The sequence below is a fragment of the Thalassophryne amazonica genome, chromosome 10 (assembly GCF_902500255.1).
Source record: "Thalassophryne amazonica chromosome 10, fThaAma1.1, whole genome shotgun sequence".
NCBI lineage: Eukaryota > Metazoa > Chordata > Actinopteri > Batrachoidiformes > Batrachoididae > Thalassophryne > Thalassophryne amazonica.
This window is the reverse complement of record NC_047112.1, coordinates 58,983,040-59,010,462: the sequence shown is the minus strand read 5'-3', so window position 1 is coordinate 59,010,462 and position 27,423 is coordinate 58,983,040. Positions and strand designations below refer to the sequence as shown.

The window sequence follows — 27,423 nt, the reverse complement described above, 5'->3', positions numbered from 1 at the left end:
AAAAAAAACCCTCATAGCCGCTGCGTTACACAGCAGCAATGAGGAAAAAAAACCCCATCAGCACAGAAAAACAATAATCACACAGACAAAACAAAGATGCAGGACGACAACCGAGATTTGAAGGTCCAGTTTATCAGAACACTCCGGAGGCAGCCTATTTGATGCCGTCAACGGCCTTGTCCGACAATCCTGGAGGGGGAGGGGCTCAGCCCTGAGCAGTCCACTGTAAACAGTCAACGTCAGAGCTGGAGAAGCTGAGGGGAGGGGGATGACCAGGGAGCGAGGCTTAATTGTTGATCTTCATGAGGAGGTTTTTTATCACAGCGGCCTTGAAGTGCAGCTGTGTTTGGGGAGGCCAAATGAATATCCAGATTAGCAGATGCCTGAAAGATTCCACAGTTCTGAGAACAGAGTGGCTCTCAATGCATCTGAATGTAGAATGTGGTCTTCACAGACGGTCAAAGCGGGTTTCCAGAGCTGCAATCCTGCCCGAGATGTTTTCCAGCGTGCGGTTAACACCCGCCAACTGCGCAGCCACTGCCTTCCCAATCGAATCATTCATGTAGGGCAGTCTGGACGGCCCAATCAAAGCTGCCTCCACTTTCTTGATTTTCCGGTAAACCAGCGCCATCAGAATCAAATCCATATAGTTTTTGAAAAAAATTAAAAGGTCCGTTACTTTTCTCACAGACCTCGTAAATGAAGCTGGGAAAACAATCCATGCAACTTCAAATACAAAAAGTGTTGTTTATTTCTCAATCTTAATTTCTCCATTCTGTTCTTGAATGCATCAAAACAACCGTTTAGTTTTCGTTCTTTGAACGGGCTTATTTTAACAGTAACTATTTTACTTTTAACAGTAACTATTTTACAACAGTGAAACAACAGTCGCAAAATGGTGTTATTACAGCGTCATTCATAAAGCCGTGAGAAAAACAGCACATGGACAATAATAACCGGCTAAATAAGCAGCTCAGTAATGGGCAGTGGTGGCACTGTAGGACAAACAAAAACAAAATAGATTTTTGTTAACATCCTCCACTGAATTTCATACAGAATAACTGAACATGTGGACTATTTCTCACCAAACAGTTCAAACTCAAGTTATCTAAAACAGGGTTTTCTCCACCTCTCAGCTCCAAAAAAAAAAGTGTTTCTTGGCGCCTCTTTCTTAAATGAAGTGCTTTTCTTTGGGTGTTTCTTCTCTGAGTAACGTACACTTCATTCACGCATGGGGACACAGCGCCTAGTGACAGCAGCAGGATTTACATCAGTCCAACAAAATTAAACAATCATAGGTTTTAACAATGTTCATTTTCCACAGGTACCTATTTTTTCACCTGATTACATAAATAACCGCTGATGATTTTATTGCGCCCTTGGAGGACGTAATACAACAAAACAGAATTGTCAGCACATGCTGTGATAGAAATGTTGCGGCTAATCAACCATATGTTTCTTTTATAAAATAAAAAATCTGTGCATCCTCAGATAATGCACAATTTTTTTTTAAAACCTGTGCATTATTTATTTATTTCTTTGGAAATTCACAAAAATGTTTAAAAATGCCCCATGTCTCAATATCAAAGAAAGCAATAAATAAATAAATAAAATCCTGTATTCACCTCCTTAATTGGACCAGGTCCAACGCTACCTGGCTATACCCTCCCGCAGTAGCGAACGAGTATCAGCATACCCGCCCGCTGTGCGTAAACAAATGACGTCATAGCACACGCAGCCCAAGAACTGTCAGGATTGGTCCCAATATGGATATCCGGATGATTTTCTCATGGGTAGTACGAGAATGAACAGCAGCCAAAGCAGCCAGCTTGATAAGGATGCACTGCTGAATTTGGAGAGTAGCGTGCGCCAGCCGACACAATAAAAGTTAAAGTGAGCCAACTTTTTATGTACGCGTTACGTGTTGTGTATCTCAGTAAGTGATAATAATGCAAATGACAGATATTCACCCTCGTCTAACTCGGGCTGTCACTTTGGGCGACTGGGCGTGGACAGAGGGACTCAGAAATGCATACCGCCCTCCAAAAGCATGTTATTGTATTATTATTAACACCCCACTCGGCATCATATTCAACAACACCCGATATTGTACGATCACTAACATATCACCTATACATAAGAAAGAACATGAAACTGTCACTGGAAACTATAGGTCTGTTAGTCTCACTTGTATCTGCTGTAAACGTCTAGAATCTATTATCCATGATGCTGTGATGGAGCATTTATGAATCAATAGGTTATTATTCAAAAAGCAGTTTGGATTTATCCCAAAGAGATCCACAGTACTTCAATTACTAAGAGTCCTGAGGGAATGGACAGACCATTATAGACAGAGGTGGGGTGGGAGATGTAGTATCTTGTACTTTCTTAAAGCATTTGAAAAAGTTCCTCATCATTGGCTCATAAACAAATTTCCCAACAAAATCTGGTTGCGATATTTGAGGAAACATTTAGAAGCCATAGAAAACGTCCAGCATCATGCAACCAAAGTGCTCCCAGGTCTCAAGGAATTACCAAACTCTGAAAGACTCCAAAAACTAAAACTTCCTCCATTAGCATTCCATAGACTCCGTGGAGACATGATTGAAATGTATAAGATTCTGTCTGGCAAATATGAGTGCGAAGTGTGTGATTTGATGAAATGCTCAGACCAAACACTAAACACAAGAAGACGCCATTTGAAAGTCATGAAATCCAGGCCAAGGACCAATCTGTGCAAACACACCTTTTTAGTTAAAACCTCAGACACCTTGAACAACTTGCCCGATGCCATCATATCAGCACCTAGAATTATCAGATTTTCAATAAACCATGGAAAGACCTACCTCTAGTACATGACCATAAAGATACTCCTGATAACCGAGACATCGCAAGTTCAGCAAATCTACACTACTATCAAGATGTCCTGAGAAGGTTTGAGGCAGCAGAAGAGACGAAAGAAGAAGAACTGGACTGAGCCAAATGCCGTGAATAGTCGTAGGTTGCATAGGTAGGTTGGTTTCTGAGTGCTGTTGTAGGTGAATTAGCTTTTATTGTACTTAATATATATATATATATATATATACTTCCTGCTGCAAAACACTGTAGGTGACAGCTCAAATAACAAAAACTGCATATGGACCGAATTGTAACTGATTGAAAATACTAATTGTACATGTTTTCAACCTGGAATTTGCATGCACTGGCTCTGCGAGGAGTTGCATCTCAGTCCGATCTTGACAGCCATAAACCGGGCTAAATTTAGTCTTTTGTCTCTGACAGATGAAATATCTTATGGTTTTACTTCTGGGACTTGTCAGCGCAGTATGAATTGATGTCTTGTCAGATGATGTTCACGTTGTTTTGAAACAAGATTCCATCGATCTGCTGAACCTGCTCTTCTCACTTATTTCACTACGGCTATTTCATGGTGAGATGATGAAGCTGTTATGGCGCCAACTCAAAGCGCTTCTCTCTCACTCTCTCTCTCTCTCACACACACACACACACACACACACACGCTGAGCAGAAAATTAATCATCTCCAGGGACAATTCTGCAGCTATTCCCTGAACCGAGATTAAAATTCTTTGTCAATTTTTATTTGAGAATGTTTATTTCACACATGGACGTGGCGTTTAATTTGGCACAGATAATTGCCCCAGTGACTGACTTTTGGAAAATTTGACCTCAACTGGGCAATTCCAGAATATGTTTGACATGTTTGGTGGACACTGGAAAAAAAAAGAATCAAAATTTTAACCCCAAGATCCTTGACCTGTGCCAAAATCAGCCATTTGGAGGAAGTTTTGGGATTGACGATTGTCCACATATTATGTATATTTGGTGGAAATCAAACAAAAGACCTTGGAGGAGTAGGATGCACCAACAAACAGATAAACACTGGCTTTGACCCCCAAATATACTTTATTTAGAGTGAGGAAAATAAGTATTTGAACACCCTGCGATTTTGCAAGTTCTCCCACTTAGAAATCACGGAGGGGTCTGAAATTTTCATCTTTAGGTGCATGTCCATTGTGAGAGACATAATCTAAAAAAAAATCCGGAAATCACAATGTATGATTTTTTTAATAATTTATTTTTGTTACTGCTGCAAATAAGTATTTGAACACCTACCAACCAGCAAGAATTCTGTCTCTCACAGACCTGTTAATTTTTCTTTAAGAAGCCCTCTTATTCTGCACTCTTTACATGTATTAATTGCACCTGTTTGAACTTGTTACCTGTATAAAAGACACCTGTTCACACACTCAATCAATCACACTCCAACCTGTCCACCATAGCCAAGACCAAAGAGCTGTCTAAGGACACCAGGGACAAAACTGAAGACCTGCACAAGGTTGGGATGGACTACAGGACAACAGGCAATCAGCTTGGTAGAAGACAACAACTGTTATGATTATTTATTAGAAAGTGGAAGAAACACAAGATGACTGTCAGTCTACCTCAGTCTGGGATTCCATGCAAGATCTCACTTTGTGTGTAGGATGATCCTGAGAAAGCTCAGAACTACATAGGAGGACCTGGTCAATGACCTGAAGAGAGCTGGGACCAAAGTCACAAAGATTACATTAGTAACACATGATGCTGTCATGGTTTAAAATCCTGCAGGGCAGCAAGGTCCCCCTGCTCAAGCCAGCACATGTCCAGGCCCATTTGAAGTTCACCAGTGATCATCTGGATGATCCAGAAGAGGCATGGGAGAAGGTCATGTGGTCAGATGAGACCAGAATAGAGCTTTTTGGAATCAACTCCACTTACCATGTTTAGAGGATGAGAACAACCCCAAGAAAACCATCCCAACCGTGAAGCATGGGGGTGGAAACATCATACTCTGGGGGTGCTCTTCTGCAAAGGGGACAGGACGACTGCACCGTATTGAAGAAAGGATGGATAGGGTCATGTATTGCGAGATTTTGGCAAACAACCTCCTTCCCTCAGTAAGAGCATTGAAGATGGGTCATGGCTGGGTCTTCCAGCATGACAATGACCCCAAACACACAGCCAGGGCAACTAAGGAGGGGCACCGTAAGAAGCATTTCAAGGTCCTGGAGTGGCCTGGCCAGTCTCCAGACATGAACTCAATAGAAAATCTTTGGGGGGAGCGAAACTCCAAACCTGAAAGATCTAGAGAAGATCTGTATGGAGGAGTGGACCAAAATCCCTGTTGCAGTGTGTGAAAACCTGGTGAAAAACTACAGGTAATTGTAATTGCAAACAAAGGCTAATGTACCAAATATTAACACTGATTTTCACAGGTGTTCAAATACTTATTTGCAACATTAACATACAAATAAATTATAAAAAAACTGGAACTGTATATACGTATACTATACACTATGCGATGTGTCGCAGCTGCTGTGAAAAAAAAAATACATGTCACCCACGGGATTCCAACATGTACTTTCCAAAAGCTCTGATTGCCAGTAAGAAATGTTACCACTGAGCAACCATCACTAGCCTGTAAAAAGTGCAGGAAACTGCCTGATATCAGGAAGGACATGGATGTATTAAAAAAAAAACACACCATATAAAAACACACACCATATAAAAAAAAAACACACATCATATAAAAATATGCGTGTCCTGCCTGACACATGTGTCTTGTGGACAGCGCGCCGCAGGACTGACACCATGTCATGTGGAACAGAGCTCACGTGGGTGACGTGACAGTCAGATCGTCTGCTGCGTGTTATGATCTGATGGTCCATTTCAACCTGGGGTAGCCTGTCACTGGGCTGCAGTATGTGCGCAGTCACCAGAGCGATATATGCTTTTATTTATGTCCACCTGATGACAGCAAGCAGACACATGCACGTCACAGTGGACAGTTGTTAGTCAATGCCCGTCCAGACACAATACGTGTTGTCCAGGTGGGACGTGTTGTCCACAGCTGCTTCTGTTGGTGGACACACCTCGTGTCAGTTCAGCACGCAGATCAAAGCCACACTCGTGGGGCACTTAGACAAATTTCACTGCCAGCACGACAGTGATTGTCTGCTGACTGTTGTCATGTTAATAGCGTGAATGGCCACACATTTTTTTAACTGTCATGCGAGCAGTGTTAGATGTGTGTGCGTGTCACCTGGAATTTGGCCGACATCTGCCGGGAGAGGGTTCAATGGTCTCACACAGTGCACACTCAGTCTTTCAGCCTCTGGTGTGTGTAAATAGTTGTAGCAACAGGTGTACGAGGCATTGGAAGCAGCTACGATCCTACATGTTTTGCATACGATTCCTGCTTCATGTGCACTTTATGCGCAAATTGACCAAATTCGCACTATGTGTGAAGGGGCCCTTAATTTCATGCCACTTGCGTGAACTATAACTAGTGAACATTGTGCAACCTATTTGAAAACATCACGTGTCACTGCTTGTCAATGCATGTCATTGCGCATAGGGCATCTGAACCTGAAAATAGATTATGACGAGATGTTACATCTATAATAAACATAACTTTACAGATACATTATCTAACTCATAACAAGGAATGAAAATGCACCTGTTTTACCAATCTATTACAATATATATTATAAAAATGACCTTTGAGACATGACTCCAAATACATTCTCCACCACACAATGAGCATGAGACAACCTGTAGCTCTAGATAATATCTCTGTGATTCTGGGAGCAATGAGAGATGGTTTCATCAGCCAAGTTCTGGCTATTAAATGATTATTTTATATACACTCTAAAAACTATTTCTACTCAATTTTTTTTGGCAAAACATTTTTACACTTAAAAATATTGAATAAATTACAAAGCTGTGAAATGATTTAAATATACTTGTATTAGCAATACCAGCTGTCTCTTCTTGAGGCAGCTTTAGTTCCACCCTAACAGTTGTCTGGAATCCGGGATAGGTGGGAGGTGATAGCTTTGTTGGTGAAGAAGAAGTTTTCATTTTAGTCTCTGAGTCAAACTTGCTTGGTATATCATAAAAATGTTGTTAATTACATTTTGACAAAATTGACATTTTTATGCCTTCTCATTTAAACAGTGTGAGAAGTATAATAAAAAATATTTTGTTTAAGTCACTAACAAAATGAAACAAAATAAACCCTCCATCCTTTTTGTGTTGTCATTTGTCTCAAATGAAAATTCTTAGACTACCAACCAGTGCATCACTTTATCTCCTTAGTTTTAGGGCAGACTTAACTTTAGGTTTACATTTTCCCTTAAATCAAGAGTTATAATTTCAGTGTCAAACAGATAAACCGCTGCTTGTGTTTAATGTAAGACTTTGTAACCTGTTGTGCACTCAAACCCATTTTTCTCGCTACTTGGAGTTTGTAAACGGTTTACAGAAAACAGAGAAGCTTCATGGTCAGGGATGGAGATGCAATCAATAAAGTGGGTGAGGGGGTGGGGTTGGGGGTATAAAAAGCAAAGCAGGGGAGGAAAGACTCCAAATACCTCACTGCTACATTTCTGCTGTGTGCAGCACAGACTGAAGCATGCTGTGGATTCTGCTGCTGATCTGTGGGCTCTGCACGGAGAGACACACTGCTGCAGGCCAGAGAGGTGAGACAAAACCTTCAGGTTCATGTCAGGTACTCATCGTTTGTGCTTCAGGTTGGGGAAGTTAAAAAAAGAAACATGAAATGTGATGGAATGTGTGCAGGTGACACTTTTGAATATCATCACTTCACTGTAAACCAAAATAAGATGTCAGAATGCAAAAATATTGAGGTAACACTGCATTAATTTTTGCAAGTTTGTGTAATAAACAACTTTAAATGTTTGAAGTTAGTTTTACATACGAGTATATCTTGTGATTGCAGCTAAATTGAAATACTGATTAAATTAGTTTATATATTTTGAGTTGTTTCAACTTACAATATTCAAGTTATTAGAACAATTTTAAGTACAATGAACACATTCGAAGAATACTCGAAGCAGAACCACAGGTGTTCATTAATGGAGTTGGGACTTGAGCATGCCAGGATTTAATATCTTTTTCAAGGACACTCTGACATACAGGAGTCCTTGGGGATTGATCCACCAATCTTCCAGTTTCTGAAAAGCAGGCTTTATTATTGGCATCACTGTCCAAAAGCTGTGCTTCCTCCCATGAACTCATGCATAATATTACTTTTCTTGTTCCAACACATGTGTCTGTCTCAGTAAATCAAAGAAAGAAAGTGAACATCTAACAATCTTTTAGATTAAGAGTCGCTCTGTGTCAGACGTGTTAACCTTTACGGAAAACAAGATTGAAAAATATGTTCATCAACCAGAAGATCCTGGACTCAATGCCCAGGTCCCACTTCCGTGCTTCATAACAACACACTAAAATTTTCAGGCATTACATGCTCATTAAATTTGATTTAATTAATACCAACCAAGTTGACTGTACAGAAACAACATTATTTTAAATATTTCAAATAATAAATCTCAAGTAACAAATAAGTCAAACGATAAAACTCAAAAAAGTTTGAACATCTTATTTTAAGTACAAAAACTTTAAATGTTTGAGTTAATTAGTTATATAATGTGTTGAGTTCTACAAAATAAGTTGTTTAAATAAATCCATGGTAAATATTCATCCCTGTGACCCTTACGCCCCCCAATAACTCTGCCAATAATGTGAATAACGACTGACATATTTGTGGATCTCAACTGCAGTTTTGCGCTGAGAATGTCTCAATATTGCGTAACTAAGCAAAGTGATGAATGTGTTCGGTGATCCACCAATGCTGAATCACCCTTCACAAACAGAATTTTCAGTTTTGCAAATAAACATTTATTTGTAAAAACCCACACACAAGTTACAAATCAGAAATTTGTGTTTGTGGATCACAAAGCACGTGTACAAATCAAAGGATATTTGTAAATCACCCTCTGTGCATTTGCAAATATTAATGAGACAAATTTAACTCGATACTCCAAAAATTTAGGTTTCCTAAATATTTATTACGGCCACTCTTAAAACTTCACTTATCTTTATAATTTTACTACTGGTAAATTTTAGAATTGATTTAGATGAGATATACGAGGTCTGTTAGAAAAGTATCCGACCTTTTTATTTTTTTTCAAAAACCATATGGATTTGAATCACGTGTGATTGCATCAGTCAAGCTTGAACCTTCATGCACATGCGTGAGTTTTTTCACGCCTGTCGGTTCCATCATTCGCCTGTGAGCAGGCTTTGTGTGAACAGTGGTCCACCCCTCTCGTCGGATTTTTATTGCAAATAAATGTCTGAACGATTTGGAGCTTTGCTGCATCAATTTTTTCCAGAAACTGTGAGAGACCTCCAGGTGGACACCATACGGAAAATTCAGATGGCTTTCAGGGACGATTTTATGGGTATTACACAGATTAAGGAGTGCTCCAGATGGTTTAAAGACCACACACAGCTGCTGAGAGCGCGCCGCACTCTGAGCACCGAATGACAGGCTGAAACAACCAGATCATTTCCAACATGAAGGCTTTGTTGATCCGGGACATCGTCTGAGTTACACAAAAATGGCAGGAGACGTGGACATCAGTACTTTTTCGGCACATTCCACTGTTACAGGAGTTTTTTTCATGAAAGAGAAGCGGGGGGATGCGCCACGGAGCCGTTCATGGCGCAGCACAAAACCACCTCCATGTTGGTCTCACCGGATGGCTTTGAGGTGGCTTTCAGATGGCATTTGGTGGCTTTTCAGTCGTGTGACTATCCGAGAAATTGTGGATGAGCCTGGACATGACAGAACATGTCCTGTGAGGCTTCATCATGGCTTTGCTTTGCGCCATGCGGCACCGCCGCGACGCGCGGAATTCCTCTGCACATCTGTTTAAATGTGCCGAAAAAGTGCTGATGTCCATGCCTTCCACAATTCCTGTGCTAGTCAGACGACGTCCCGGATAAAACACAGCGTCCAGTTTGGAAATGAACAGCACATTCCACTGTTACAGGAGTTTTTGTCATGGAAAGAGGAGCGGAGGAATTCCACGCATCGCGGCGGTGCCGCATGGTGCAAAGCAACGCTACAAGAGTCAAGACAGAAGTCAGACTACCAGAGCAAGAATTTTAGCTGAGGAAGCTTCTGCGATTTGAAGCGAAACATCCTCATGTCAAGCAACCCAGTCCATTCGAAGATTCAAGCTTCTCTACTATGGAAACCACCTGGACAACTGAGAGCCTACACAGAAACAATTTACTATATATTGTTAATTTCGATGACATTTTGTGGAGCCCCTCCAACTTTTACCACAGCTCCCCCTCAGCCCCCCACAACAAAAATTTCCTGGCGCTGCCACTGATTGTTAGATTTTCTAAATGTACTCTCTCACCGCAATATATATGGTATATTAATGATGTTTCCTTTATCCAAACCGATGTTAAATATCTTGGAGTAACTTTATCAATGTCCAAGCCAGGTAGCCATGTTGATAACTGGGTGCAGACATGCAGAGGTGCATTTATGCCCTACAGGGTGTCGAACTTTAGAAGAGAGACTGCACTTCAGACACGGTTGCTTAGTCTGGAACACGGCAGTTAGGCCAGTGTTGACTTATGGTATCCATTGTGTACATAGAGCCATCTTTAAGGTCTCTAGAAAAGATACAATCACAGCTGTTAAAATCATGTCGAGGAACACATATATACCATCATAATACACCTGTACTTAATACCTTAAGAGTGAATAACATTGAAATACTCCAGACATTGGTTTTATGAAATACACTCACTCAGTCATCATCAACCGCTTACTCCAATTAAGGGTCACAGGCTGGCAGGGGCTGGAGCCTATCCCAGCAGTCATAGGGCATAGGGCAAGGTACACCCTGGACAGGACACCCATCTGTCGCAGAGCCACATATAGACAAACAAACACATTCACGCCTGCACGCACACCTACGGCCAATTTAAAGTTTCCAGTCCAACCTGCATGTCTTTGGATGTGGCAGGAAGCCGGAGCACCCAGATGGAACCCAAGCAAACACAGGGAGAACCTGCAAACTCCACACAGAAAAGCCACAAGTAGGGGTTATATAGAACTGTTGAGGAATATTTTTTAGATCTGCTTCACAGGCAGCTAGTTTTTACACTTATTTGATGAATTTACACTTAATGGGCCTCATGTATCAACACTGCGTACGGCGATATTTGAGCGTATATGAGGTGTACGCCAAAACGGCTGCGCTACTTGGCATTTATCAATGTGGTCGTTGGCGTACGCTGCGCTTAAAATATACACCAGGTCGAGAGGTGGCGTAAATTATACACCAAAATGAACCAGCGCTGGAATCCACGTAAAAATGAAGATGATCAACATGATAAACAGTGCCATTATACAAATCAATGCATATGTTACATAAATAACACTTTCCTGATTATACTACATAATAATCAATACAAATCCCGCCTTTGCGGGATTGTTATGGAGCATGATCCGTGGCCACAGCGCTGACAGGAAGGAAAGTGCTGCACACCTTTTTCTCCAGACTTCGAGCCTGGAGCCAGAGCAGCGCTGAGCTTAACTTCATGTGGTGTGATCGTTTTAGACTATGAAATTGATAATAACAACTGTAGTTCCGTCATTCCCTTAATTCTCCCGTGCTGCAGCCAGGTTTTGTCGTCTCCATTCGGTTGTCACAATAAAATAAATACAGAAATACATTTAAAAAATAAAGAAATCTGACAGATTAGGCGTGTCTTATTAATTGAGCGAGCAAATATCCACGTCAAGAATTATTGACATGTGAAAAGAGAATACAGTGGTCCCTCGCTATAACGCCGTTCACCTGTCGTGGCCTCGGAGTCTCGCAGAGTATTTAGTCCAGTTTTGCATGCCTTTTTTTTTACAGTGTTCTGCGTATCTGTTTATAAGAATCTTGTTGCCCAGAAGAGAAAAGAGCGCCAACAACTACTCATAACTGTGTTTGTCACACGGAAACAAACACCTGCTGCAGCGAGATGTGAGTGGAAAAAGGCGCGGCGTCAGGACACAGAGGCGCAATCTGTGAAATACTGGTCAGTCACTATTAATAATTTCTTATGTGTCTGACCTCGTTCGTTGATCGTTAAAATTAATTTGTTAGTTCTAAATGCCATCATAATTATTTATAGGAAAACGTTCTATTTTTATTTCTCAAACAAATGTTTGGGCCTGAAAACAGTTTGGTATTATTTTCATACTAAGGTTTGAACTTTGAGAGTGTTTGAGAGAAAAGTGAGAAAATGTTCATGCCTGATTGAGAAAGTGTATAAACTGTGTAGTGAGGGGTTTTACAGCCTTAAAATGACTATAATAATTGTAAAAAATAACGCTGACTATGTCACGGTTTCGCGTATTATGGGCTATTTTTTAGAACATAACTCCAGCGATTAATGAGGGACCACTGTAACACTTTATTGATTATATACTACAAAACAATTGATACGACAGCTGCTTTTGACACTCTATTGGCACGCGTCGTGATTGGTGGAGTTCTTTTTCATTGCCGTCTTCCCAACTTCCATGTCGTAAAATGATGGTGTGTCTGAAGTGGAGTCTGAATATTTATGGGCGTGTTTATTATAATTACAATCGTTTCCACCTGCTGCATTTATCAAGATCATGTCAGGCATACGCCAGAAATGGGCAGGTGCATACTGCTTGATACATGTCACGGTGACTTTGGTGTATTTCAAGTTTACACCGTAAATTTACGCCACAACTGCGCAACATTGATACATGAGGCCCAATGTGATTATTCTAATCAGAGTAATCTCATCACCAGTGCTAGTCAAACATTCTGAAAATATGTATGTATGTAAATGTAAAATTAAGAATTGTTTCCCGGTTAATGTTGGATTGACAGGCTCTGTGTGGCAACTTTCCTTATGACTGTACTGTTCTTAATATGTTACTGTAATATTTTTCATTAATGTTTTGTTTTTCTCTTGTCTATGTTTAATGTTATGATTTTATTATGTTAACATTTTATAATAATAATAATAATAATAATAATAATAATAATAATAATAATAATAATAATAATAATACATAAGTTTTATATAGTGCTTTTCATGACACTCAAAGACGCTTTACAGGTAAAAACATGTAGACAGTACAAACACACAATATAAGGATAGGCAAGACAGAGCTAGGAAGAAACAACAGTACAATAAAAAACAACAAAGGGTAACAACAACAACAGATCCGGAGGGAGGAGATGATGGTGGTTGATGGAACTGGAGAAGCAAGCCTTAGGTGTTATACGTAGTCTGGAAAAGGTGAGTCTTGAGATAGCGTTTGAAGGATGGCAGTGAGTCAGACTCTCGGATGGCCAGGGGAAGGGAGTTCCAGAGGGTGGGGGCGGCGATGGAGAAGGCTCTGTCACCCAGGGTGCGGTACTTGGTCTTGATGGTGGGGTAAGGAGGTTGGCATCCGAGGAGCGTAAACGGCGAGGAGGAGAGTGGCGGTGTAAGAGATCGTCGAGATACAGGGGAGCAAGGTTATTTAGGGCTTTGTAAGTGATGAGGAGAATCTTGAAGTATATACGCTGTTTTATGGGAAGCCAGTGGAGTTGACAGAGGATGGGGGTGATGTGTTCTCTGGGGGGGGGAGCGGGTAAGCAGTCGGGCAGCAGAGTTTTATACATATTGCAGTTTTTGAAGAACATTTGAGGGGAGGCCATACAGGATGCTATTGCAGTAGTCGAGTCTGGAGGTGATAAAAGCATGAATTAGTGTTTCAGCAGCTGGGTGTGAAAGGGTGGGTTGAAGGCGTGCTATGTTGAGGAGGTGGAAAAAAGATGTTTTGGTGATGCGGTTTATGTGTGACTTGAATGAGAGTGCAGAGTCCATGTAGATTCCAAGGTTTCTGACCAAAGGAGAGGGGGAAACAGAGTAACCATCGATGGAGAGTGAGAAATTCTGGGAGGTGTGGAGGATGGATTTTGGGCCGAAGATGACGATTTCCGTTTTATTGCTGTTGAGTTTGAGGAAGTTTTGACTCATCCAGGTTTTAATGTCAGTGATGCAGCTGGTGAGGGTGGAAAGGATTGCAGGAATGATGGTTTTGGTGTTTATGTAAAGTTGAGTGTCATCGGCGTAACAGTGGAAGTTGAGTCCATGGCGGTGGATGATGAGGCATCCTCTAAGTTGGAGCACATAGAGGATGAAGAGAACGGGGCCAAGAACTGAACCTTGTGGACCTCCATGTAGGACAGGGGCAGTAGAGGATTTTTGGTGGTTTATGGCGATGTAATGGGATCTGTCAGAGAGGTATGAGTTGAACCTTGGCATCATATTCAAGAAGACTTGAGACTGTAATATCTGCCAAAGATGCATCAACAAAGTATTAAGCAAAGGGTGTGAATACTTAGGTTCATGTGATTTCTTAATTTTTTTTCATGTTGTCATTGTGGGGTGTTGAAAGCAGAATTCCCAGATGCACTGTAACACTATGACAAAGATGATTTAACATGCTCATGGAGTTGTTGTAACACTATTTGGTGTATGAGCAAATATACTCACTGAGTCTATTTTACTATGCACAGTTTAATGAATACAGAGTTGAGTCAACGCTGATGAAATCCGAGAAGCAGTTAAAACAGTTAACAGTTAAAATCAACTCTGAAGAGTTTCACACTGAGATTTTAACACTGCAGTTTTTTTCTGTGCCGATCCTGATCACCATTAAAATTTACTGAGTTGTTCCTCTTGATAAGATTGCTTGTTCTGTCTAGTATCATGGAAGTGTAGGTTACTTTGTTATATTTATTATCTTTTAGACTTCAGCCATGTGTTTAGTTTGTTACTTTAGTAGTCATTAGGGATGAGCGAGTACACCATCTGTATCTGTTCAACCATCTAAATGATCTGTATTTGTACTCGGAGGGGGCGGGGGCCTAAACTGGATGTGGGTGTGGTTTAACAAAAAAATTGTACAATATTTTAAGTCTGAAATTGATATGGATTGATCAGAAGTTGCTATATTTATTATTTATTTCAAAACTATTGACAGAACAGCCTCAAAATTGAGATTTTATGAACTCAGAACATGAATATTCTTAAGTGCATGAATGAATATTTACAGAAGAGCCTCAGAATTGACATTCAATGTTTTTGATCACAAAATTAAAGGAACTATTTGACAGAACAAGTTTTTTATAAAGTCAGAACATTTTTATAAACTCAGAATATTCTTAAGTGTATGAATGAATAACAGAACAGCCTCAGAATTGACATTCAATGTAGTAGGAAATTATGAACTACTAAGTATGCATGAACAAGAGTTGTCATACTCAACACAACTTTCTTTTTTATTATTATTATTTTTTAAATTTTATGATCAAACTGTGATTTTTTTTTCTCCATTTATTTATTTATTTTTTCTACCTAACGTTCTTGGCATTTTGATTAACGTGTCTGTGCGTGTGTGTCTGTGTGCATGTGTGTGTGGCTTAGTGAGAGGGAGAGAGAGAGGTTGTTCTAAGACCGTTTATTTTTTAATGATCTGTGTGAACTTGGTGATTCATGCAAACATCCAGTGATGGCAAACAGGGAAATAATATGTCAGCCTTGTTCACTGTATTCTTCTCAAAAGCACTGCATTCAGTTTGAGCAAAGTTTTCCAACTGACTTTATATCACTAGCCAGCAACCAAACGGTTAAAAAAAAACCCGACCGGGGTGGAGGCAGTGACCAACACAACACGAGCCGGTTTCAGCTCTGTCTTGTCAAATGCACCGCAGACGTTACGACTCAAGTTCACCAAGTAACTTTAAATACCATACAAAGCAAAACAGAGGCGACTTGAAGAAAAATTAAGGAGTACTGACACAGCAGTGTGAGCTAGAGTCAAGCCAAGCACAGAGAGAGCAGATCCTGTCTGTGTGTGTGTGAGAAGCTGCAGAGAAGTGTCTGTGTAGGGAGGGGCAGGCGCTGTGTGTAACTGGTCAATCACAGAGTGTGAAGACAGTCAGTTAGCCAATCAGGATTTTCCTTCAGCACAAGCACAGATATTGATGAGTTTTACACAGATCATGCTCGTGCTCCTCAAAAATGCTTTATCCGTACCAGATACTTGTTTCAGACGAGTAACCAGCTCAACCCCAGTATTCACTGATTTTGGTCACCGTTTGTATGTCCTTGTACTGGTCAAGGGAGCTTCTGAACTGCCCTTAGTAACGGAGCTCGGCCGGGCTCTGCCCAAAAGAGCGACATGGGCCTGCCCTCCTGAGGGTTCACCACCTGCAGAGGGGGCCATGGGGGTCGGGTGCAGAAAGGTTTTGGGTGGCAGTCAAAGGCGGGTGGCCCGGCGGCCCGGTCCGTGCACACAGCTCCTGGCTGTTGTGACGTAGAACGTCACCTTGCTGGGGGAGAAGGAGCCTGAGTTTGTGCGGGACGTTGAAAGATACCAACTAGAGATAGTCGGGCTCACCTCCATGCACAGCTTGGGCTCTGGTACCCAACTCCTGGAGAGGGGCTGGGCTCTCCACTTTTCTGGCGTTGCCCACGGGGAGAGGCGGAGAGCTGGGGTAGCCTTGTTTATTGCGCTCCAGCTCAGTTGCCATGTGTTGGAGTTCACGCCGATGAACGAGAGGGTGCGTCCCTACGCCATCGGGTTGGGGACAGGTCTCTCACTGTTGTCTCGGCCTACGGGCCGAGCGGCAGTGCAGAGTACCTGACCTTCTTGGAGTCCCTGGGAGGGGAACTAGATAGTGCTCCAACTGGGGACTCCATTGTTCTCCTGGGGGATTTCAACGTCCACGTTGGCAGCGACAGTGAGACCTGGAGGGGGGGGTGATCGGGAAGCACGGCCTCCCCGATCTGAACCCGAGTGGTGTTCAGTTGTTGGACTTCTGTGCTAGCCACAGTTTGTCCATCTCGAACACCATGTTCGAGCACAAGCGTGTCCATAAGTGCATGTGGCACCAGGACACCCTGACCTGGAGGTCGATGATCGACTTTGTAGTTGTATCATCTGACCTTCGGCCACGTGTCTCGGACACTCGAGTGAAGAGAGGGGCAGAGCTGTCGACCGATCACCCACATTGTGGTGATTTGGATCTGCTGGGAGGGGAGGAAGCCGGTCAGACCTGGCAGGCCCAAACGTATCATGAGGGTCTGCTGGGAACAACTGGTGGAACCTTGTGTCAGCAAGGTCTTCAATTCCCACCTCCGGGAGAGCTTCTCCCAGATCCCGGGGGAGGTTGGAGACATGGAATCCGAGTGGACCATGTTGTCGATGCGGCCGCTCGTAGCTGTCATCACAAGGTCTCTGGTGCCTGTCGTGGTGGCAATCCCGGAACAAGGTGGTGGACGCTGGAAGTAAGGGATGCCGTCAAGCTGAAGGAGTCCTACTTGTCTTTGTTGGTAAATGGGACCCCGGAGGCAGCTGACAGGTACCGGCAGGCCAAGTGTGCTGCAGCCCGTGCAGTCGCAGAGGCAAAAACTCTGGTCTGGGAGGAGTTCGGGGAGGCCATGGAGGAGGACTATCGGTTGGCCTCAAAGAAATTCTGGCAAACCGTCCGACGCCTCTGGAGGTGGAAGCAGCTCTCCAATGGCACTGTCTATGGTACGGGTGGGGAGCTGTTGACCCTGAGCACCTAAGAACTTCAGGCCACAGCTCCCTGTGCCAGCTCTGGCAATGGAAACTTTGAACATTGCCCATTCATTACACAGATTAAGGAGTGTTATTGCCACTTTAAAGACCGCCCACAGCGTCTGAGAGCGCGCCGCGCTCCGAGCGCCGATCAACAGGCTCACACCCCGCTGAAACAACCAGATCATTTCCAACGTGAAGGCTTTGTTGATCTGGGACATCGTCTGACTTTCACAAAAGTCGTGAACTTCAGCACTTTTTCGGCACATTGAGACAGATGTGCGGAGGAGTTCCGCGCGTCGTGGTGGAGCCGCATGGTGCAAAGCAACGCCGTGATGAAGCCTCTCAGGACATGTTCTGGCATGTCCAGGCTCATCCAAAATTTCTCGGTTAGTCACACGACTGAAAACCCACCGACAGCCGTCTGAAAGCCATCTCAAAGCCGTCCTGTGAGACCAACACGGAGGTGGTTTCATGAAAAAAACTCCTGTAACAGTGGAATGTGCCGAAAAAGTGCTGATGTCCACGTCTCCTGCCTTTTTGTGAAAGTCAGACGACGTCCCGGATCAACAAAGCCTTCACGTTGGAAATGATCTGGTTGTTTCAGTGGGGTTTGAGCCTGTCAATCGGCGCTCGGAGTGCAGCGCACTCTCAGATGCTGTGGGCCGTCCTTAAAGCGGCAGTAACACTCCTTAATCTGTGTAATCCCCACAAAATCGTCCCTGAAAGCCATATTAATTTTCCGAACGGTGTCCACCTGGAGGTCTCTCAGTTTCTGGAAAAAAATTGATGCAGCAAAGCTACAAATCGTTCAGACATTTATTCGCAATAAAAAAGCGATGAGAGGGGTGGACCAGTGCTCACACAAAGCCTGCTCACAAGCGAATGACGCAACCGACAGGCGTGAAAAACTCACGCATGCGCACGAAGGTTCAAGCTTGGCTGTTGCAATCACACGTGATTCAAATCCATATAGTTTTTGAAAAAAATAAAAAGGTCGGATACTTTTCTAACAGACCTCGTATTGCGATACTCTATATTTTATTGAGGGACTGGAGACAAGCAGTGTTATATATTCTGACTGTGAGCATAAAAACTTGCACGTTTCCTGCTGTTGCACTTGGCGCTGGTTTACCTTTCTATCAGCGCTGTGAGTGATTTATTCCCGCTATCTTTGCCTTCGGCTCTGGAATTTATTCAGTAAACAGAGCTGATGGGAAGAACATGTTTCCTGTTCTTCACGCTCACATTTCTCTCTTTGTACTGCTCCTCGAGAACAGCAGCAGTGGTCGAGTGATTGATGAGCGGATGTGGAGGTCATAAGATCAATGTATTGGCCAAACGGTAAGTGCAACACCTGATCTGACCTCCGCATCAAGCTGCAAGCAGAAGAAATCCATAACTGGAAGACTCACAAAATGAAAATACAGTAAACTAATCAGAACTCTTAAATTGTTGCCAAAATTCCAACTGCGACCTGCAATGAAGACTTTTTATAAATAAAAAGTTTTGCTGAGGGTCTCCGGAGGAGGACAGAGCAACCTTCTTGCTATTTTGGTGACACCACAATCCAGATGTGTCCCAAACCGAACTGATGAGCTCCTCCAGAGAGAAATTGCTCTGAGTGTGAGTGCTTTTAGTTTATTTTAATCCCTTTAGCATGTCTGATTTTTTTTATAGCATTGTCACTGGACGGTTTACAGACGGTTAAATGAGCAGAATCAGCCACATTAAATTTCCAAACACAATTCAAACCTTGTACAGAAACACGAGGTTGCTCATGGAGTTTAGTTGCTGTAAACACACGGGCTTGAAAAATGTATCTTCCAGAACATTTTTGCGCTTTTGTTTTTCCATATCTGGAAAATCAATTTTGCAGCAACGTATGAAAAGATTCAACTATTTACTCTGCACCAGTGAATGCGTGGGCAGTGACCAGAAATGAGGCCTGAGGTAAAAGAGGAATGTCAGGTCTTGAACTTTGTAGCAGTGGATGATGTGAGGTATGGACATTTGTTGGAGAGAAATATGTGCTGTATCTTCCCACATATCCATATTTGGATTCCAGTAAGCGTACACTCAGAGGTTCAGCCAGCAGAGTGTCCACAGGGGGACAGATGAAGTATAAAGTTTGTGGAGGTTTTTTTTGTTATTATTATATAAACTGTGTATACAAACTTGGTACTTGGTGATTTTTCTGTCTAACAAGGAATTGAATTGAGCATCCTTTGGTTTCCCATTCACAGCTTTAACCTCTGGACCATCATAATTATTTCCAAAGACTCACCCACCACTTTATTAGGTATACCTTGCTGGTACCAGGTTGGACCCCCTTTTGCCTTCATAACTCCCTTTGTGACACAGATTCAAGAAAGTTTTGGAAATTCCTCAGAGATGTTGGTCCATATTGACATGATGGCATCATGCAGTCACCCATTCAACCAGTCTGCCCATTCTCTTCTGATCATGCCCACTTCTCCAGTTGTCATTTTAAACATCATCTTCTCATTAACCACTGACCTAATGAAGCTGAAAATCATGAAAAATATCAGGGGTGCCCAAACATTTGCATACAACTGTATCTCAACTATTTCAGCTGTCAGTTTCCACTGTGAGATACATAGTGAGGAAATGGAAGACCACAGGCACAGTACTAGTTAAGGCCCAAAGTCACAGGCCAAGAAAAATCTCAGATAAGCTGAAGTGAAGGATGGTAAGAACAGTCATAGTCATCCCATAGACCTTCTCCAAAGACCTACAACATGATCTTGCTGCAGATAGCGTCTCTCTGCATCGTTCAACTATACAGCGTACTTTGCACAAGGAGATGCTGCATACACGCCACAGAGTCACTTAAGGTATTTTGAAGCACATTTGGACAAGCCAGCTTCATTTTGGAATAAGGTGCTGTGGACTGATGAAACTAAAATTGAGTTATTTGAACATAACATGTATGGCAGAAAAAGAACACAGCATTCCAAGAAAAACCCTTGCTACCTACAGTAAAATTTGGAGGTGGTTCCATCATGCTGTGTGGCTGTGTGGCCAGTGCAGGAACTGGGAATATTGCTAAAGTTGAGGGTCACATGGATTCCAGTCAATATCAGCAGATTCTTCAAATCAAATCAATTTTATTTATATAGCGCCAAATCACAACAAACAGTTGCCCCCAGGCACTCTATATTGTAAGGCAAAGGCATACAATAATTACAGAAAACCCCAACGATCAAAAACGACCCCCTGTGAGCAAGCACTTGGCGACAGTGGGAAGGAAAAAACTCCCTTTTAACAGGAAGAAACCTCCAGCAGAACCAGGCTCAGGGAGGGGCAGTCTTCTGCTGGGACTGGTTGGGGCTGAGGAAGCGAATCAGGAAAAAGACATGCTGTGGAAGAGAGCAAGATCAATCACTAATGATTCAATGCAGAGTGGTGCATACAGAGCAAAAAGAGAAGGAAAAACTCAGTGCATCATGGGAACCCCCCAGCAGTCTAAGTCTATAGCAGCATAACTAAGGGATGGTTCAGGGTCACCTGATCAGCCCTAACTATAAGCTGTAGCAACAGGGAAAGTTTTAAGCCTAATCATAAAGTAGAGAGGGTGTCTGTCTCCCTGATCCGAATTGGGAGCTGGTTCCACAGGAGATGAGCCTGAAAGCTGAAGGCTCTGCCTCCCATTCTACTCTTAAAACCCTAGGAACTACAAGTAAGCCTGCAGTCTGAGAAACGAAGCGCTCTATTGGGGTGATATGGTACTAAGAGGTCCCTAAGATAAGATGGGACCTGATTATTCAAAACCTTATAAGTAAGAATAAGAATTTTAAATTCTATTGTAGAATTAACAGGAAGCCAATGAAGAGAGGCCAATATGGGTGAAATATGCTCTCTCCTTCTAGTCCCTGTCAGCACTCTAGCTGCAGCATTTTGAATTAACTGAAGGCTTTTCAGGGAACTTTTAGGACAACCTGATAATAATGAATTACAATAGTCCAGCCTAGAGGAAATAAATGCATGAATTAGTTTTTCAGCATCACTCTGAGACAAGACCTTTCTAATTTTAGAGATATTGCGCAAATGCAAAAAAGCAGTCCTACATATTTGCTTAATATGCGCATTGAAGGACATATCCTGATCAAAAATGACTCCAGGATTTCTCACAGTATTACTAGAGGTCGGGTAATGCCAATCCAGAGTAAGGATCTGGTTAGACACCATGTTTCTAAGATTTGTGGGGCCAAGTACAATAACTTCAGTTTTACCTGAATTTAAAAGCAGGAAATTAGAGGTCATCCATGTCTTTATGTCTGTAAGACAATCCTGCAGTTTAGCTAATTGGTGTGTGTCCTCTGGCTTCATGGATAGATAAGCTGGGTATCATCTGCATAACAATGAAAATTTAAGCAATGCTTTCTAATAATACTGCCTAAGGGAAGCATGTATAAAGTGAATAAAATTGGTCCTAGCACAGAACCTTGTGGAACTCCATAATTAACTTTAGTCTGTGAAGAAGATTCCCCATTTACATGAACAAATTGTAATCTATTAGATAAATATGAGTCAAACCACCGCAGCGCAATGGCTTTAATACCTATGGCATGCTCTAATCTCTGTAATAAAATTTTATGGTCAACAGTATCAAAGCAGCACTGAGGTCTACAGGACAAGCACAGAGATGAGTCCACTGTCTGAGGCCATAAGATCATTTGTAACCTTCACTAATGCTGTTTCTGTACTATGATGAATTCTAAACCTGACTGAAACTCTTCAAATAGACCATTCCTCTGCAGATGATCAGTTAGCTGTTTTACAACTACCCTTTCAAGAATTTTTGAGAGAAAAGGAAGGTTGGAGATTGGCCTATGATTAGCTAAGATAGCTGGGTCAAGTGATGGCTTTTTAAGTAATGGTTGAATTACTGCCACCTTAAAAGCCTGTGGTACATAGCCAACTAATAGACTGATCATATTTAAGATCAAAGCATTAATTAATGGTAGGGCTTCCTTGAGCAGCCTGGTTGGAATGGGGTCTAATAGACATGTTGATGATTTGGAGGAAGTAACTAATGAAAATAACTCAGAACAATCGGAGAGAAAGAGTCTAACCAAATACCAGCATCACTGAAAGCAGAGTAGTAAGATGTCCTAGCTTTACGGAGGGATTTTTTATAGAGCAACAGACTCTTTTTCCAGGCTAAGTGAAGATCTTCTAACTTAATGAGACGCCATTTCCTCTCCAACTTACGGGTTATCTGCTTTAAGCTGCAAGTTTATGAGTTATACTACGGAGTCAGGCACTTCTGATTTAAGGCTCTCTTTTTCAGAGGAGCTACAGGATCCAAAGTTGTGCTCAATGAGGATGTAAAACTATTGACGAGATAATCTATCTTACTCACAGAGTTTAGGTAGCTACTCTGCACTATGTTGGTATATGGCATTGGAGAACATGACAAAGAAGGAATCATACCTTAAACCTAGTTACAGCACTTTCCGAAAGACTTCTACTGTAATGAAACTTATTCCCCACTGCTGGGTAGTCCATTAAAGTAAATGTAATGTTATTAAGAAATGATCAGACAGAAGGGGTTTTCAGGGAATACTGGTAAGTCTTCAATTTCCATACAATAAGTCAGAACAAGATCTAAAGTATGATTAAAGTGGTGGGTGGACTCATTCACATTTTGAGCAAAGCCAATTGAGTCTAATAATAGATTAAATGCAGTGTTGAGGCTGTCATTCTCAGCATCTATGTGGATGTTAAAATCGCCCACTATAATTATCTTACCTGAGCTAAGCACTAAGTCAGACAAAAGGTCTGAAAATTCACAGAGAAACTCACAGTAACGACCAGGTGGACGATAGATAATAACAAATAAAACTGGTTTTTGGGACTTCCAATTTGGATGGACAAGACTAAGAGTCAAGCTTTCAGATGAATTAAAGCTCTGTCTGGGTCTTTGATTAATTAATAAGCTGGAGTGGAAGATTGCTGCTACTCCTCCTCCTCGACACGTGCTACGAGCATTCTGGCAGTTAGTGTGACTCGGGGGTGTTGACTCATTTAAACTAACATATTCATCCTGCTGTAACCAGGTTTCTGTAAGGCAGAATAAATCAATATGTTGATCAATTATTATATCGTTTACTAACAGGAACTTAGAAGGGAGAGACCTAATGTTTAATAAACCACATTTAACTGTTTTAGTATGTGGTGCAGTGAAGGTGCTATATTGTTTTTTTCTTTTTGAATTTTTATGCTTAAATATATTTTTGCTGGTTATTGGTGGTCTGGGAGCAGGCACCGCCTCTACGGGGATGGGGTATTGGGGGGATGGCAGGGGGAGAGAAGCTGCAGAGAGGTGTGTAAGACTACAACTCTGCTTCCTGGTCCCAACCCTGGATAGTCACGGTTTGGAGGGTTTAATAAAATTGGCCAGATTTCTAGAAATGAGAGCTGCTCCATCCAAAGTGGGATGGATGCCGTCTCTCCTAACAAGACCAACAATGAGAGAACAATGTTCAAGAATCAGTGACAAAGTTTAAGTTGCGCCGGGGCTGGATCTTTCAACAAGACAATGACCCTAACACTGCTCAAAATCTACTAAGGCATTCATGCAGAGGAACAAGTACAATGTTCTGGAATGGCCATCTCAGTCCCCAGACATGAATATTATTGAAAATCTGTGGTGTGATTTTAAGTGGGCTGCCCATGCTCAGAAACCAAAAACCTGAGATGTTTTGTAAAGGAGTATGGTCCAAAATACCTTCAACCAGAATACAGACTCTCATTGGAAGCTATAGGAAGCGTTTAGAGGCTGTTATTTCTGCAAAAGCAGGATCTTCTAAATATTGTTGTATTTTTTCTGTTGGGGTGCCCAAATTTATGCACCTGCCTAATTTGTTTAAAGAATTATTGCACACTTTCTGTAAATCCTATAAACTTCATTTCACTTCTCAAATATCACTGTGCTTGTCTGCTATATGATACATTTAACTGAAATTGCAGATCCAAACAACCAATGATTTATAAAGGAAAATCATGGAAATCATCAGCGGTGCCCAAACCTTTACATACAACTGTACATATTAGTATATCTGATGTATGTGTGAGTTTCATTACTTGTATGATTTACATGGATACTCAATTTTCCCTGTGGAGTCACTGCTATGGGCATCAGAGAATTGGGCTGGGGGTTTGAAACGTTGCAGGATTTCTCTGATGTCACATGATTACATTTTACACAGCTTGTAATGCATTAGAATGTCATTTCATTACTTAAGTGTTCTGTGAATTTCTTTTCAAATTCAGATGGAGAAATTATCAGCCAGATCAAAACAACTAACCTGGCACTGGCTGAGATTAAAGAGCTACTCAAACAGCAGGTAAAAGCACTTTTGCTGTCAATGCGCACAGATTATTTAATCTATCTGTTTTATATGCACATGGCACCGTGCAAGGTTATAAATATGTGTATTTTCAGCTAAAGATGACATAAAGGCTGAAAGGAAAGGACGACTCAAAGGCTGAAATAATGAAAAATACTGACTACAAATACTGTATTATCCAGACAAATCCATACATTTGTTTGCTGAGAAATTTGTGGTTGTTTCTGTAACAGTATATTAGAGCTAAAAGCAAAGAATGAATATAGACTCATAGTTTATATAAAATAATTAAAACATTCTTTGTCTTTATTCAGACAAGAAGATACAAAAAATACAAACATACAAGAATAATCAATAACAGTTGTAAATTACAAAATTACATATACACATCATGTCTGAAAGGAGTAGAAATGAAGCATCCTGTTCTACCACTTCTAAACAAATAAATAAAATTCTAATAATTATCATTATTTTTCTCATCATTGTCATTACACAAAATTGGGCTTTCTGCTTCAGTTGCTGTTCACTTAAACACGAAGTTTATTTGAAGAGTACTCACAGACAAACAAGCAAACAAATATTACACTGTAAAATCGAGCATACGGTTCAACTCAAAAGATATGAGTAAAATGGTTGACTTAAAATTCTAAGTGAAAAAAAATTCATTTGTTCTTGTAACATGACTTTATGTTTTCTTAATTAAAAAATTTGTTAACAAAAGCAACAAGGAATTTAAACAATGATACCAAGGATTTTAAAGCAAAGATAACAGGGATTTTTGTTTGTTTTGTTTTTATTTCACCACACATCCAGACAGTAAGTCAGATATGGCAGTATGAATAAGCACCACAGAGTGTTGCTTCGATAACTGCTAATCCGCTAACTGAAAAGTTAACTTTTATAGCGCTAAACCAACAAACCGCAAAAAAATTTGCAGAACTTACAGCTAACCGCTAACTTTTAGTATTGACTCGGTACACTGTCGTTTACTGATAAGCCAGTTTTGAGTTTAAGGATGGGATTTACGCTACAGGACCTCATCTCGACAGAACACTGGGCCTGTCATGCTCTGAGAGCTACCCTGTCTTTTATTAAGAAATAATGCTGAATGATTATTGTACAAAAGCTTCAGATATCTGTCGCTGAGATAGATGATGACTGGAGTGCAGTTTTAAGCAGAAAATGTGAATTGCTGCTGAAGCGCCAAAATGATGCATGTACAGTGAAGGCACAGTGAAGAGAGTGCCAGGGCATAAATCAACAGTGTGTCTGCTTTAAAAACAGTGTGCACATGCAAGTCTTTACTTTTTTCAAGTGAAAAGACACTTACTGCTGTATTTTTATGTAAAGACAAAATTAACATGGGTTTTCCTCAGTGGGGAAGCTCAATGCGACGGATGAGGTATAGATTTTACCAGTCGCATTGAATACAACACGGGTGAGCCATTCCTGAATTGTTGTGCTGCTGCTGCAATGCATTATGGGAGTTCGGGGTTTGGGTTTTTATTATTGTTATTGTACTACATGTTGGTTTAGCAGTGTTGTAGTGTTATAGATTTATTGTGTTTTTCTTGTTCTAGTAGTGTAGTCTGAGTATGTTGTCACTATGAGTGAAAAGTGCCTTGCATTTGATGTCTTCTGCCACTGTTTGTGTGTGAAAAGTAAATGACACTTCTTTGCAGCAGCTGGCCCACCCCCTTCTGCTGGGGCAGGGCTGAGTTTCTCACAGTGGCCTGATTATGCTGATACACAGCGACAGGACCCAACATGTATGATTTTAGGGTTTACAACGTTTTTGACCGTTAAGCTTTACTACTTTGCCAGTAAAAAATGTAAGCGGACTGAAAGTTAGCGGAACTAAATTTAGTGGAAGCCAGTTGGTCCGCTGATGGTTTTCAAAGTTAGCTGAAAAGCTACTCTGCTTACGAAACAGCTATCTTTGATAATCAGCGGTTAGCGGTACTGTGCCCACAACTGGTTTTATATATATATGTGTGTGTGTGTGTGTGTGTGTAAGCTCCAATACATTTGGACCAGCATTCTACATAGAGGTTTGAAAATTTCAACATAATTAAAAAAAATTATCCATCAATTCTATTTTCCAAGATTAGAGAGATTGTTTTCTTGAAGAACACAGTGATGGAGTGTGAAGCCTGTGGTGAGTGAAACAGCAGAACAGACACACGTCTCAACTGTAAACACCTAAATGCATTTTCCTATCTTAAAAAAAGCCTTCATCACACAAAGTTGACATCCGAGCTTCATAACAGACAGCAGACCTGAAATCTGAAACATGTATTGAGGCCCTTCATTGTGTTTGACTGCTCAGGGATGGGAGCAATCCAGCCTCGACCTTTATGTGTGCCAAACCCTTGCTACCCAGGGGTGCAGTGCATCAAGACACTCAGGGTGCAATGTGTGGGCCCTGTCCTCATGGAATGGAAGGAAACGGAACCTACTGCACTGATGTAGATGAGGTATATATGCAGCC

The 27,423-nt window shown here is 41.4% G+C and overlaps 1 long non-coding RNA gene across 1 annotated transcript; it reads left to right on the top strand.

The window, feature by feature from the left end:
* Nucleotides 1-7,461: 7,461 nt before the first annotated feature.
* Nucleotides 7,462-27,091, top strand: LOC117519531. Its single transcript, XR_004563331.1, has 3 exons — nt 7,462-7,546; nt 24,856-24,929; nt 27,039-27,091. It is a non-coding gene; the product is annotated as an uncharacterized LOC117519531 (long non-coding RNA).
* Nucleotides 27,092-27,423: the final 332 nt, after the last annotated feature.